Genomic DNA, 11,605 nt, shown 5'->3' on the forward strand with positions numbered 1-11,605 from the left:
TGAGGGCAAAGGAGGCGGCGAGTGTTTATTCAGTCATGCACGTAACAAGTCCCGGGAGCAAGTCTGCTCCGGGGCTTGGAGCCTCCAATGCTCCCCCTGCCCCTGGGACACCTCAGCAGTCATTCCTGGAGCCGCACTCGTCAGTCCGGCGGGGAACGGACAGTCGGTCGGTCAGCTCCTGGAGCGATGAACGCTGGGCAGAGGCGGAGGCCACCAAAAATTGAGTAGCAGGGCACAGGACACTAGAAAAGAAAAGTGTCAGCCTGTTGGACAGCGGGGGTGTAGTGAGAAAGCATGAGGCAGGGAACAGGACAGCGAGAGAAAGATGGGGACAAGGAGCCTGACAGAGATGGAGAAAGAAGCAACAGGGAGAGAGGAAGGGAGTCAGCAGAAAGAGGGAGAAGGAGCAGGACAGAGACCGATAAAGAAGGGTGGGGAGCAGGATGGAGATGCAGAAAAAAACAGGGATGGGCAGCATGACAGAGAGGGAGGAAACAAGCATAGGGGCAGGGAGCCAGGACAGCGAATGATGGAGGGAAGGGGTGGGGCAAGGGGAACAACACAAAACAAACCACATAGCTACACGCTACAGGGCAGAGAGGGAAGAATTAAGAAACACGGACAGGGAGCCGGAAAAAAAAAGAGAGCTGGAGAGCAACAGGAAGAGCAATGTGTACAGAAAGAAGAGGGGGGAAATTCTAAAATAGGGTCAGAGCCAGAGACAGTGAGATGGAGAAAGGACAAAAGCGACAGGCTACAGGGCGGAGAGGGAGGAATTAACGAATAGGGACAGAGAGCTGGCCAGAGACAGACGGAGAAAGGCAAAAGATCGCACGGGCGACAGGGCAGAGAGGGAGGAATTAAAAAACCAGGGACAGGGAGCTGGACAGAGAGAGAGACAGAAATAAAATGGGGGAAAGAGATGGGCCACAAGGCAGAGAGGGAAGAATTGATAAATAGAGATAGGGGACCAGACAGAGCACGGTGGAGAACAGGAAAAAATAGCCGTGGGCTACAGGGAAGAGGGAGGAATTAAAGAACAGGGACCGGGAGCTGGACAGGGAGACATGGAGAAGGAAAAAAAAACCACAACACACAGCAATGGGCTACAAGGTAGATAGGGAGGAAATAAAAACTAGTGGCAGGGAGCCAGACAGAGAGAGATGGAGAAATACAAACAAATAGCATGGGGCTATGGGACAGAGAACGTGGAATTAAAACACAGAGAGGGGGAGCCGGACAGAGAGAGAGACCGAGGCAAAAGTCCAGACAGGCTACAGGGGGCAGAGGGAGGAATGAAAAACTGGGGACAGGGAGGTGGACAGAGAGAGATGGAGATCGCCGGGAATAGCGGCGGGAGCAGGAAGAAGAGGGAGGAATTAATAAATAGGGACAGGGAGCTGGACAGAGAGGGACGGAGAAATGCAAAAACAGCAGCAGCGTACAGGGCACAGAGGAAGACTTAAAAAATGGGGGCAGTGAGATGGACCTAGAGAGATGGAGAAAAGAAAAAAGTGACGCAGCAGACAGGGAGGAATTAAAAAACAGGGACAGGAAGCAAGAAACAGTGAGATGGAGAAAGGCAGGGGGGAACCCAAGGGACACTAGGGCAGAGAGGGAGGAATTAAAAGTGAGGGACAGGGAGCTGGGAAAGGAGAGGCAGAGAAAGAAACAGAATCGCAATGTGCTACGGGGCCGAGAAGGAAGAAAGTGAGCAACAGGGACAGGGAGCTGGACAAACAGAGATGAAAACAGACAAATAATAGCACTGGGCTACAGTGCTGAGGGGGAGAAACCGAAAAATAGGGACCAAGAGCCAGAAAACGGAGAGACAGAACAAATCGCGATAGGCCACAGGGCAGAGAGGGAGGAATTAAAAAACCGGGACTGAGAGCAATCTAGAGAGCGATGTCAGGGAAGAAAAAATTCAAGAGTGACGTGTACAGGACAGAGAGGGAGGAATTAAAAGAAATAAGTAAAGACAGGGACAGGGAGCCGGACAGAGACACACAGAGAAAGAAAAAACAGCGATGGGCTACAAGACAGATAGGGACGAATTTAAAAATCCTGGCAGGGAGCCAGGCAGGGAGAGATGGCTAAAGAAATGAAATTGCAATGTGGCACAGGGCCAAGAAGGACAAAATTGAAAAACAGGGCCTGGGAGCTGGAAAGAGAGAGCCAGAGAAAGAAAAAACTACCGATAGGCTCTAGGGCAGAGAGGAAGGAATTTTAAAAATCAGGATCTTGAGCTGGACCGAGAGAGACAGAGGAAATAAAAATGGTGATGGGTAAGAGGGCAGAGAGGGAGGAATTAAAAAACAAGGACAGGGAGCTGGACAGAGAGACTGAGAAGGGGAAAAGTCCCGACAGGCTTTAAGAGAGGGAGGAATTAAAAATTAGAGACAGGGAGTTGGACAGAGAGACGGAGAAAGAAAAAACCGTGGCCGGCTACCGGGCAAAGGAGAGTTTCAAAAATGGGGACTGTGGGGATGGGAATCTCACTAACGGACATTCCTGAGTTTGATTTTAATGAGCAAGCACTGTACCGCCTGGCACGAGAAGGCACATAAGCAGAAGATAATGGAGAAAGGAATGTGCAGCTGGAAGGAGAAAAACAAGATAAAGACCATGAAGGCATTTCGCATGATCAGAAAGAACGGGCCAATCTGCTAGAGCATAGATGCGCGTGAACACAAGGCTGTAACCTGTCTGCAAGCTGCAGGTAGCGCGTGTCCATAGTAGATAACTATATAAGCCTTGTTATAAGTATGAATAAAGGAGAATGATCATACTCATATTGGGACCTATCATTACTCCGGGATCGCAACTCCCGCTCCGCCGTCGACACCGAACAAAGTAAACTCCGACATCTGGTGGCAGAGGATGGTTAGACGTGCGTCTTCGAGACTGTGGTAAGAGCAGCGAGAGAAGGGGAGCGGGAAACTAGCGACTGGGAGATGTACTATCCTGGTGATCGGAGGGGATAGATAACGGAGCAGACTGATCAACTGCCTCCCAGCGGAATAGCTGCCAGCATGGAAATAGAGGCGGCAGCAACGTTGCTTGCGAGTATCCTCTCCAAGAGAGGGATAGAAGCAACGGTAAAACAACTTTGTAAGTTGGTTAAATTAGGACAACGTTGGGGTCATTTTAAGGACAGCCATACGATCTTTTCCGTGCTCGAATGGAGAGAATTAGGAAATACTATGTGGGAACAGACTGTTGAGGGGGACGAAAATGCTGGAACTGAGCACCGGTGGGGAGCCAGCTGAACGAGTCACAGCCAGCGGGAGACAGAGCAGTCTCAGGAAAGAGCTGGAGCTGGAACTTTAAATCATCGCCTCGTCGGAGCAGAGGTGAGCAGCTGGGAAACTTAAGAATGGGATTGCAACTAACTAAGGAGGAGGAATCTATACTATGTATTCTTAAGAAGCTATTAGAGAAGCGTGGGATTAAGTATGATGACTATACCCTCTGCCTGTTGCTTACATGGCTAAAAAGAAAAGGAATTCCACCGGACTCAGCAACAGCCTTTCGGGTAGAGACTTGGGATAAAGCCGGGGATTTGTTATGGGACGTTCGGAGTGATGGCATTTGTCTTCCCAAGTAACCGTTACGCGTGATGGAGCCCTGCTGTCCTGGAGATGGCTGAACATCCACCTGCTGATGGGAAGGAGTGAATGAATTCCTTGTTTTGCTTTGCTTGCGTGCGCAGCTTTTGCTTTACCTATTAAACTGCTTTTATCTCAACCCACAAGTTTTCTCACTTTTACCCTTCCGATTCTCTCCCCCATCCCACTGGCGGGGAGTGAGCGAGCGGCTGGGTGGTGCTCAGTTGCCGACTGAGGTTAAACCACGACAGTCCTTTTTTGACGCGGCAACGAAAAAGAAAAAAAAAAAAAACAAAAAAAACCCCACCTGCTGACTACGCGGCGACTGATAGCAGATTCACTAAAGCAGTTAAAGACCGACCGCGCCGCCCATCAAGCGGTGGCAGCGGCCACTGCCCCTGCCCCGCCGGTCCCGGTTCCCCCGGGCCCGGCGTGCCCAGCCACCCCATCTGTTCCGGTGAATGATGGGGGAGTGGCCGGGGAGAAAGACCCCCTGGCTGCTGCATTTGCAGACTTGCGGGTATCAGACAGCTCCTCCTCGTGGCTGGTTACAAGGACTAGCCAAGCTAGGAGGGATATGTGTAATAGTATTTATATGCATTTTGGTTTGTGTACCCTGTTTGTTGCAATGTATACGAAAAATGATTGAAAGATCGGTTTCAGCAGTGTTTCTAGTAAAACAAAAAGGGGGAGATGTGGGGATGGGAATCTCACTAACGGACATTCCTGAGTTTGATTTTAATGAGCAAGCACTGTACCGCCTGGCACGAGAAGGCACATAAGCAGAAGATAATGGAGAAAGGAATGTGCAGCTGGAAGGAGAAAAACAAGATAAAGACCATGAAGGCATTTCGCATGATCAGAAAGAACGGGCCAATCTGCTAGAGCATAGATGCGCGTGAACACAAGGCTGTAACCTGTCTGCAAGCTGCAGGTAGCGCGTGTCCATAGTAGATAACTATATAAGCCTTGTTATAAGTATGAATAAAGGAGAATGATCATACTCATATTGGGACCTATCATTACTCCGGGATCGCAACTCCCGCTCCGCCGTCGACACCGAACAAAGTAAACTCCGACAGGGGACAGCGAGACAGACAGAGAGGAAGGGAGAAAGGAAAGACGCTATGGGTGACATGGCAGAGAGGGAGGAATGAAGAAAGTGGGACAGGGAACCAGACGAACCGAGACAGGGAAAGAAGACTATAGCAACAGGCTAGGGGGCAAAGAGGGGAAGACTTAGGAAAACAGGGACAGGGAACAAGAACAGAGTGAGATGGAGAAAGGACAAAATAGCGATGGGCAACAGGACAGAAGGAGGCGTTCAAAATGAGGGGCAGGGAGCAGGATAAAAGAGAGATGGAGAAAGAAATAGACTCTCAACGTCCTACAGGGCCGAGAAGGAAGACCTTGAACAACAGGGACAAGGAGCTGGACACAGAGAGCCAAAGACAGCAAAAATACTGACGGGCTACAGGACAGAGAGGGAGGAATGCAAAAATAGTGGCCGGGAGCTGAACAGAGAGAGACTGAGAAGGAAAAAATAGCCATGGGCTACAGGGCAGAGAGAGGGAGGACCTAAAAGATGGGGACAGGGAGCCGCTCAGAGCAGGACGGAGAAAAGAGGTACAGAGGAGGGAAAAAAAAAAAAAAAAAAAAAGAAAAAGAAAAAAAAAATCACAGCAGCGTGGGAAAGAGAGGGGGCCAGGGGAGGGGCAGGGAGGGACCGGGACGTAGAAGAGGGGCAACAGGGCCCTGAGGGCCCAGGACTCACCGCAGCTCTCACTCTCAGCACCGCTGGGAGAATTTGCCAGTTCGGACGCTTCTTTCTCCTGCTCTGCTCCCTTCCTCTTCTGTAACTACGGTCGCTTGGCTCTCCTCCACCTAAGAGAATACGTGGGTGTCTTACAGCTCTTATGAGACGAAGCTTCCTAGACACGTAGCCTTGTGCACTACACGCAGGAGTAGGACAGAGGGAAAGAGAGAGAAGATGATGGGCAGGGAGCAGAACAGATGGATCGGGAGAGAAATTGAATGAGAGGAATAAAGAAGCGGGAGGGAGAGAAAAAGATGGGGAACAAGCCAGAGGAACTGAGGGAAAAGAAGAGGGAGACAGATCAGGATAAAGAGATGGAGAAAGAAAAAACAGTGACGGACTGCAGGATGAGAAAAAGGGCCAGGGAGCAGGACAGAGGGGAATAACGGGGCAGTGAGCTGGACAGGGGGATATAGCGAGACAGGCAGTGGTACGGAGATATACAGACAAAAATCTTAGGGGGAGAATGGAGGACAGAATAAAAGAAAAGGGACAGGGAGCGGGGCAGAGATGGAGAAAGAAACATTCGAGGCAGAGAAAGAGGGACAGGTAAGACAACAGATAAAGGGAGAAAGAAGGGAGAAAGAAGGGAGAAAGAAGGGAGAAAGAAGGGAGAAAGAAGGGAGAAAGAAGGGAGAAAGAAGGGAGAAAGAAGGGAGAAAGAAGGGAGAAAGAAGGGAGAAAGAAGGGAGAAAGAAGGGAGAAAGAAGGGAGAAAGAAGGGAGAAAGGGAACAGCACGGAAGGTCACAGACAAAAAGAGAGGGATGGCAGAAAGAGAAAAAGAAGACAAGGGAAAAGGACTGAGGAGCAGAGAGAAAAAGGTACGGGGAAAAGGACAGAGAGGGAGAAAACAAAGACAGGCTAGAGGCAGAACAAAGAGAAAGATTGACAAGGACAGGGAGCAGGACAAAGGGATGGAGGAGGAAAAAAATAGTGATGGGGCAGTGAATAGGACAGAGGAAGAGAGAGAGAAAGAGCAAGAAGAGCAAGAGAAGGAGAATGACAGAAGGATGTAGAGAGAAAGACCAGGACACGTAAAAGGGGGGGCTGGGGGGGGACACACACCAGAAGGGTAGAAAGAAAAAGAGAGGGATGGGGAGCAAGACAGTGTGATAGGGAGAGACGGAGAGAGGGAGGGGGGGGGGGGGGGGGATGCAAGGATACAGAAAAACAGAGGTACAGGGAAGAGGAAAGAACGACAGAGAGAAAGGGGAGGATGGGGAGCAGGAGAGAGAGACAGAGAACAAAAAATGCGATGGACGGAAGAACAGAAATACAGAGAATTCAAAAAATACTTCTAGGGAGCAGGAGAGAGGGATACAGCAAGAGGAAAAAATCAACAGGGAGAAGGACGGGTAACACACAGAAGGACACACACAGGGAGTGAGAGGGAGGGGACACAGAGCAGGACAGAGGGATGAAGAGAGACAAAAAAAAGGGACAGGTAGAAAAGCAGAGTAATCAAGAGAGGAAAAAAACCAGAAAGGGAACTGGACAGAGATGAGCAGCAGGACAGAGAGATGGAGAAAGAAAAAACAGGGACAAGGACAGAGAGAGAGAGAGGCAAAGAGAGGGACGGGGACCAGGACAGTGGGATATAAACAGGGAGGGACAGGGAGCACGGGACACAAGATTGCCGAGAGAAAGGTACAGGGAAGTGGAAAGAATGACAGAGGGAAAAACAGAGGGGCAGGGAGCAGGTCAGAGAAAGAAAAAGTCCTGCTGGGGAGCAGGACAGGAGCACAGAGCCGAAAGAGACGATGCAGACAGCAAAAACAACGACAGGCCACAGGACAGAGGGATTGACAGAGAAGTAAGGGACAGGGAGCAGGACAGAGGAATGGGAGGAAAAAATACCGATGAGCAACAGGACAAAGGGATGCAGAGGAAAAGGAGGAGGGAAAAGGAAGGAGGGAGACAGAGGGAAAGATGGGGATAGAGCGCGGGACACGAAGAGACCAAAAGCAGGGCAAGGAACAGGACAGAGGGACCGGGGATCAGGGGGAGGGACAGATGCAGCTTAAAACAAAGAGATGGAGAAGGGAAAAAGGAAACCGCTGAGGGGCTGCTGGACAGAGACGAAGGAAGAAAAAGCAGGGTCAGAGTAGGGAAGAGAGAAAGGAAAAAAGGGACAGCTGGCTGGACAGGGGGATATAACTAGAAACAATGAGACAGGCAGTGGGACAGAGCGATAAAGGCAGAATAACCAGGGAGAGGAAGGAGGACAGATGGACAGCGAGAGGAAAAAAGGGGCAGGGAACAGGACCAAGAGGTGGAGGAAGCAGCACTAGGGGCAGAGGGATAGAGAGAGGGAAATACAGGTTGGAGGAAGGACAGAGAGAGAAAGAGAGAAAGAGAGTGACAGAACTTGGACAGAGAGCAGGAGCAAGAAAAAACAGTGACAAGAAGCAGGCCAGAGGCAGGGGGGCAGGGGGAAGGAAGGACAGGAGGAAGGAGAGAGGGATACAGAAAACAAGTGAGGGACAGGGAGCGAGAAAATGGGATACAGAGGAAAAGAGAGGGATGGGGAGCAGGACATCGGGATAGAGAGCAAGCGAGAGCAACAGGGAGAATGACAGGGAGGTGAAGCCAGAGGAAAAACAGGGACCAAAAGCAGGACAGAGAAATGAAGAAAGAAAATACAGTGATGGGGAGCAAGACAGAGGGATGGAGAGACAATGAGGGATGCAAGGATAATGACAGAGAGGGAGGGAGGGAGGGACAGGGAACAGCACAGGCATATGGAGAAAGAAAGAGAGGGATGGGGAGCGGGGCAGAGAAATGAAGAAAGAAAATACAGTGATGAGGAGCAGGACAGAAGACTAGAAAGAGAAAAATAAGACAAGGGAGAAGACCGAGGAGCAGAGAGAGAAAGAAAGGTCGAAAGAAAAGGTCAGAGAGGTAGAGAAATCAAGAAAAATAGGGACGAGGAGCCCTGCAGAGAGAGCGAGCAAGAAAATGTCGGGTTGGTGAGAGGGACAGAGGGATAGAGAGATTGCGGGGTCAGGAAAGGAAGAAGAAAGAAGGGTTAAAGACGGTAACAGGGCACAGGACACAGACAGAGAGAGAAAAAGGACAGGGACCAGGACAAAGGGAAAATTGAGAAATAAAGAAATAAAGAAATAAAAATCACAGCAGCGTGGGAAAGAGGGGGGGCCAGGGGAGGGGCAGGGAGGGCCCAGGACTCACCGCAGCGCTCGCTCTCGGCGCTGCCAGGAGAATTTGCCAGTTCGGACGCTTCTTTCTCCTTCCCTCCTCCCTTCCTCTTCTGTAACTCTGGTCGCTTGGCTGTCCTCCACCTAAGAGAATACATGGGTGTCTTACAGCTCTCACAAGATGAGGCTTCCTAGACATGTAGCCTCGCTCGCTCACGCACTACGCGGCCGTACCATGCTGCTGGTGACGCATACAGACCCTGCGGTGCATGTGGGCAGCCTGACCTGCTGCGGACTACAAAGAAGGATCCTTCCTCACCCGGAGAGGCAGGCTGTCTCTTGCCTGCAGCGGGAGGCAGCTGCCACCTGGATGTCCTTCAGTTTCTTCTTCTTAACCTTTCTCTGGCCTCTCCAGCTTCAGCTGCGGCAGCTCCTGTCCACAGCCAGTAAACGCTCCGCCTGTCCCTTTTCGCCCCCACGCCGCGAGGAAAGCGAGGCCGGGCAGACAACCCACGCAAGCCTGAGGCAGGTGCAGTCAACGGCATCCCCAAGGGAGGAATGGAAAACTGCGTCCTCAGCACGGCCTCTGGGAGAGGGAAAGAAGAAGCAGCACCCGTTATTACCGTAGATGGCCCCTGGCCAGACCCCCTGCTTCCGCAGGGGCTTCTGGAGATGCCGCTCTTTCCTCGCGCTGGTAATGGCACCCGCGTTAAGGGAGAATCACGCACATTCGAGGGCCAGCTTGCGGCCTTCACTACAGGGCTTGGGGGCGGCCTGGGGCTATGGGACAGGCTTCAGGGGAAGTGCTGGAGCTGGGGGCAGCTACACAGAGCGAGCGGGGCTGGGGGAGGCTCAGAGGGAGCTCTGGTGAGTTGGGCAGGTGCCCTGCGCCTGGGAGGGTGTCCACCTCCTTCCCCTCTTCCCTTCTGTCAGCTCTCGGGTAAGTCCCTGGGGCTGACCTGACCCGGCTCGCCTGCAGTGGATCGGGAGCCTGCCGCAGCAGGCGGTTTGAAGCTTCCCGTCCCGCCACCCTCGGGCAGCCATCGGGCAAGAGACATCCGCCAAAGGGGCTCACTCACCTCACCGGTTGCCAGCGCGCCGCCATGCTGCTGCCGGGCAGTGCGCATGAGCAGGACGCCGACGGCGCGCCGGAGGGATCAGAGCCGGCGTGCGATCGCCGGGCTGCAGTACCGCATTTCGGCCACCAGGGGCAGCAGGGAAGGCGGCGGCGGCGCTGCTGCGTACCTGGGCAGTGGCGGCGCTGCAGTACCGGGCTGCGGCCACCAGGCGGCAGCAGCAGGGAGAACCCGCCGGGCGGCGCGTGCCCAGGGGCGGCACCGGCGCTGCAGTTCCGCGCTTTGTGCGCCGAGCGGCCGCCGACACTACGCACATGGGGCGGCAGCAGCGTTTCCTTACCGGGAGGCAGCAACGAGCGCGGCGGCACGCCTCACGAGCACCGCAGCGTCGCATCGCCGTTACCGGCGGACGGCAACGTGGAGCGCGGTGGCGCCTCTGCCCATGCACAGCGCCTACCCGCAGTACCGCTCCTTGGTTGTCGGGCGGCAACAGCGAACGCAGCGGGGGCGCGCACCACCGCCCATGTGCGGCAGCCGTGCTGCAGTACCGCATCTTGGTCTCTGGGCAGCAGCAGCGAGAGCGCAGTTTAGCGACCCACCCACCGCGCGCCACTGCGCATGCGTAGCACCCGGGCTGCACTACCGCGCTTCGGTTGCCCGGCGGCAGCAGCCAGCGCGGCAGCGTGCTCAAGCACACATGCGCGGCACCCGTTCTGCAGTACCGACTTTTGGTCACCAGGTGGCGGCAGCATGCGCGGCACTCTACCTGCAGTACCACGTTCCGGTCGCCATGAAGCAGTAGCGAGCGCGGCGTGACACCCCCACCGCGCATGCACGCCGTTCCACCTGCAGTACCACGTTCCTGTCACCGGGAGGCAGCAGCGAGCACGGGGGAACGTGCCACCGCGCATGCGCGGCACCCGTGCTGCAGTACCGATTCTTGGTCGCTGGGAGGCAGTAGCGAGCGCGGCGTGACACCCCCACCGCGCATGCGCACAGTTCCACCTGCAGTACCACGTTCCTGTCACCGGGAGGCAGCAGCGAGCACGGGGGAACGTGCCACCGCGCATGCGCGGCACCCGTGCTGCAGTACCGACCTTTAGTCGCTGGGAGGCAGTAGCGAGCGCGGCGTGACACCCCCACCGCGCATGCGTGCCGTTCCACCTGCAGTACCACGTTCCTGTCACCGGGAGGCAGCAGCGAGCACGGGAACGTGCCACCGCGCATGCGCGGCACCTGAGCTGCAGTACCGATTCTTGGTCGCTGGGAGGCAGTAGCGAGCGCGGCGTGACTCCCCCACTGCGCATGCACGCCATTCCACCTGCAGTACCAGGTTGCTGTCACCGGGAGGCAGCAGCGAGCACGGGGGAACGTGCCACCGCGCATGCGCGGCACCCGTGCTGCAGTACCGATTCTTGGTCGCTGGGAGGCAGTAGCGAGCGCGGCGTGACACCCCCACTGCGCATGCGCGCCATTCCACCTGCAGTACCAGGTTGCTGTCACCGGGAGGCAGCAGCGAGCACAGGGGAACGTGCCACCGCGCATGCGCGGCACCCGTGCTGCAGTACCGATTCTTGGTCGCTGGGAGGCAGTAGCGAGCGCGGCGTGACACCCCCACCGCGCATGCGCACAGTTCCACCTGCAGTACCACGTTCCTGTCACCGGGAGGCAGCAGCGAGCATGGGGGAACGTGCCACCGTGCATGCGCGGCACCCGTGCTGCAGTACCGATTCTTGGTCGCTGGGAGGCAGTAGCGAGCGCGGCGTGACACCCCCACCGCGCATGCGTGCCGTTCCACCTGCAGTACCACGTTCCTGTCACCGGGAGGCAGCAGCGAGCACGGGGGAACGTGCCACCGCGCATGCGCGGCACCTGAGCTGCAGTACCGATTCTTGGTCGCTGGGAGGCAGTAGCGAGCGCGGCGTGACTCCCCCACTGCGCATGCG

General features: G+C 54.6%; 1 long non-coding RNA gene across 1 annotated transcript; it reads right to left on the bottom strand.

The window, feature by feature from the left end:
* On the bottom strand, positions 1-9,706 carry LOC143162979 (uncharacterized). The gene is made up of 5 exons (XR_012995821.1): positions 9,663-9,706; positions 8,818-9,169; positions 8,618-8,727; positions 5,386-5,495; positions 1-242 (listed from the first exon to the last, which is right to left on the bottom strand). It is a non-coding gene; the product is annotated as an uncharacterized LOC143162979 (long non-coding RNA).
* Between the last annotated feature and the right edge of the window lie 1,899 nt (positions 9,707-11,605).

This window comes from Aptenodytes patagonicus, chromosome 7, assembly GCF_965638725.1.
Source record: "Aptenodytes patagonicus chromosome 7, bAptPat1.pri.cur, whole genome shotgun sequence".
NCBI lineage: Eukaryota > Metazoa > Chordata > Aves > Sphenisciformes > Spheniscidae > Aptenodytes > Aptenodytes patagonicus.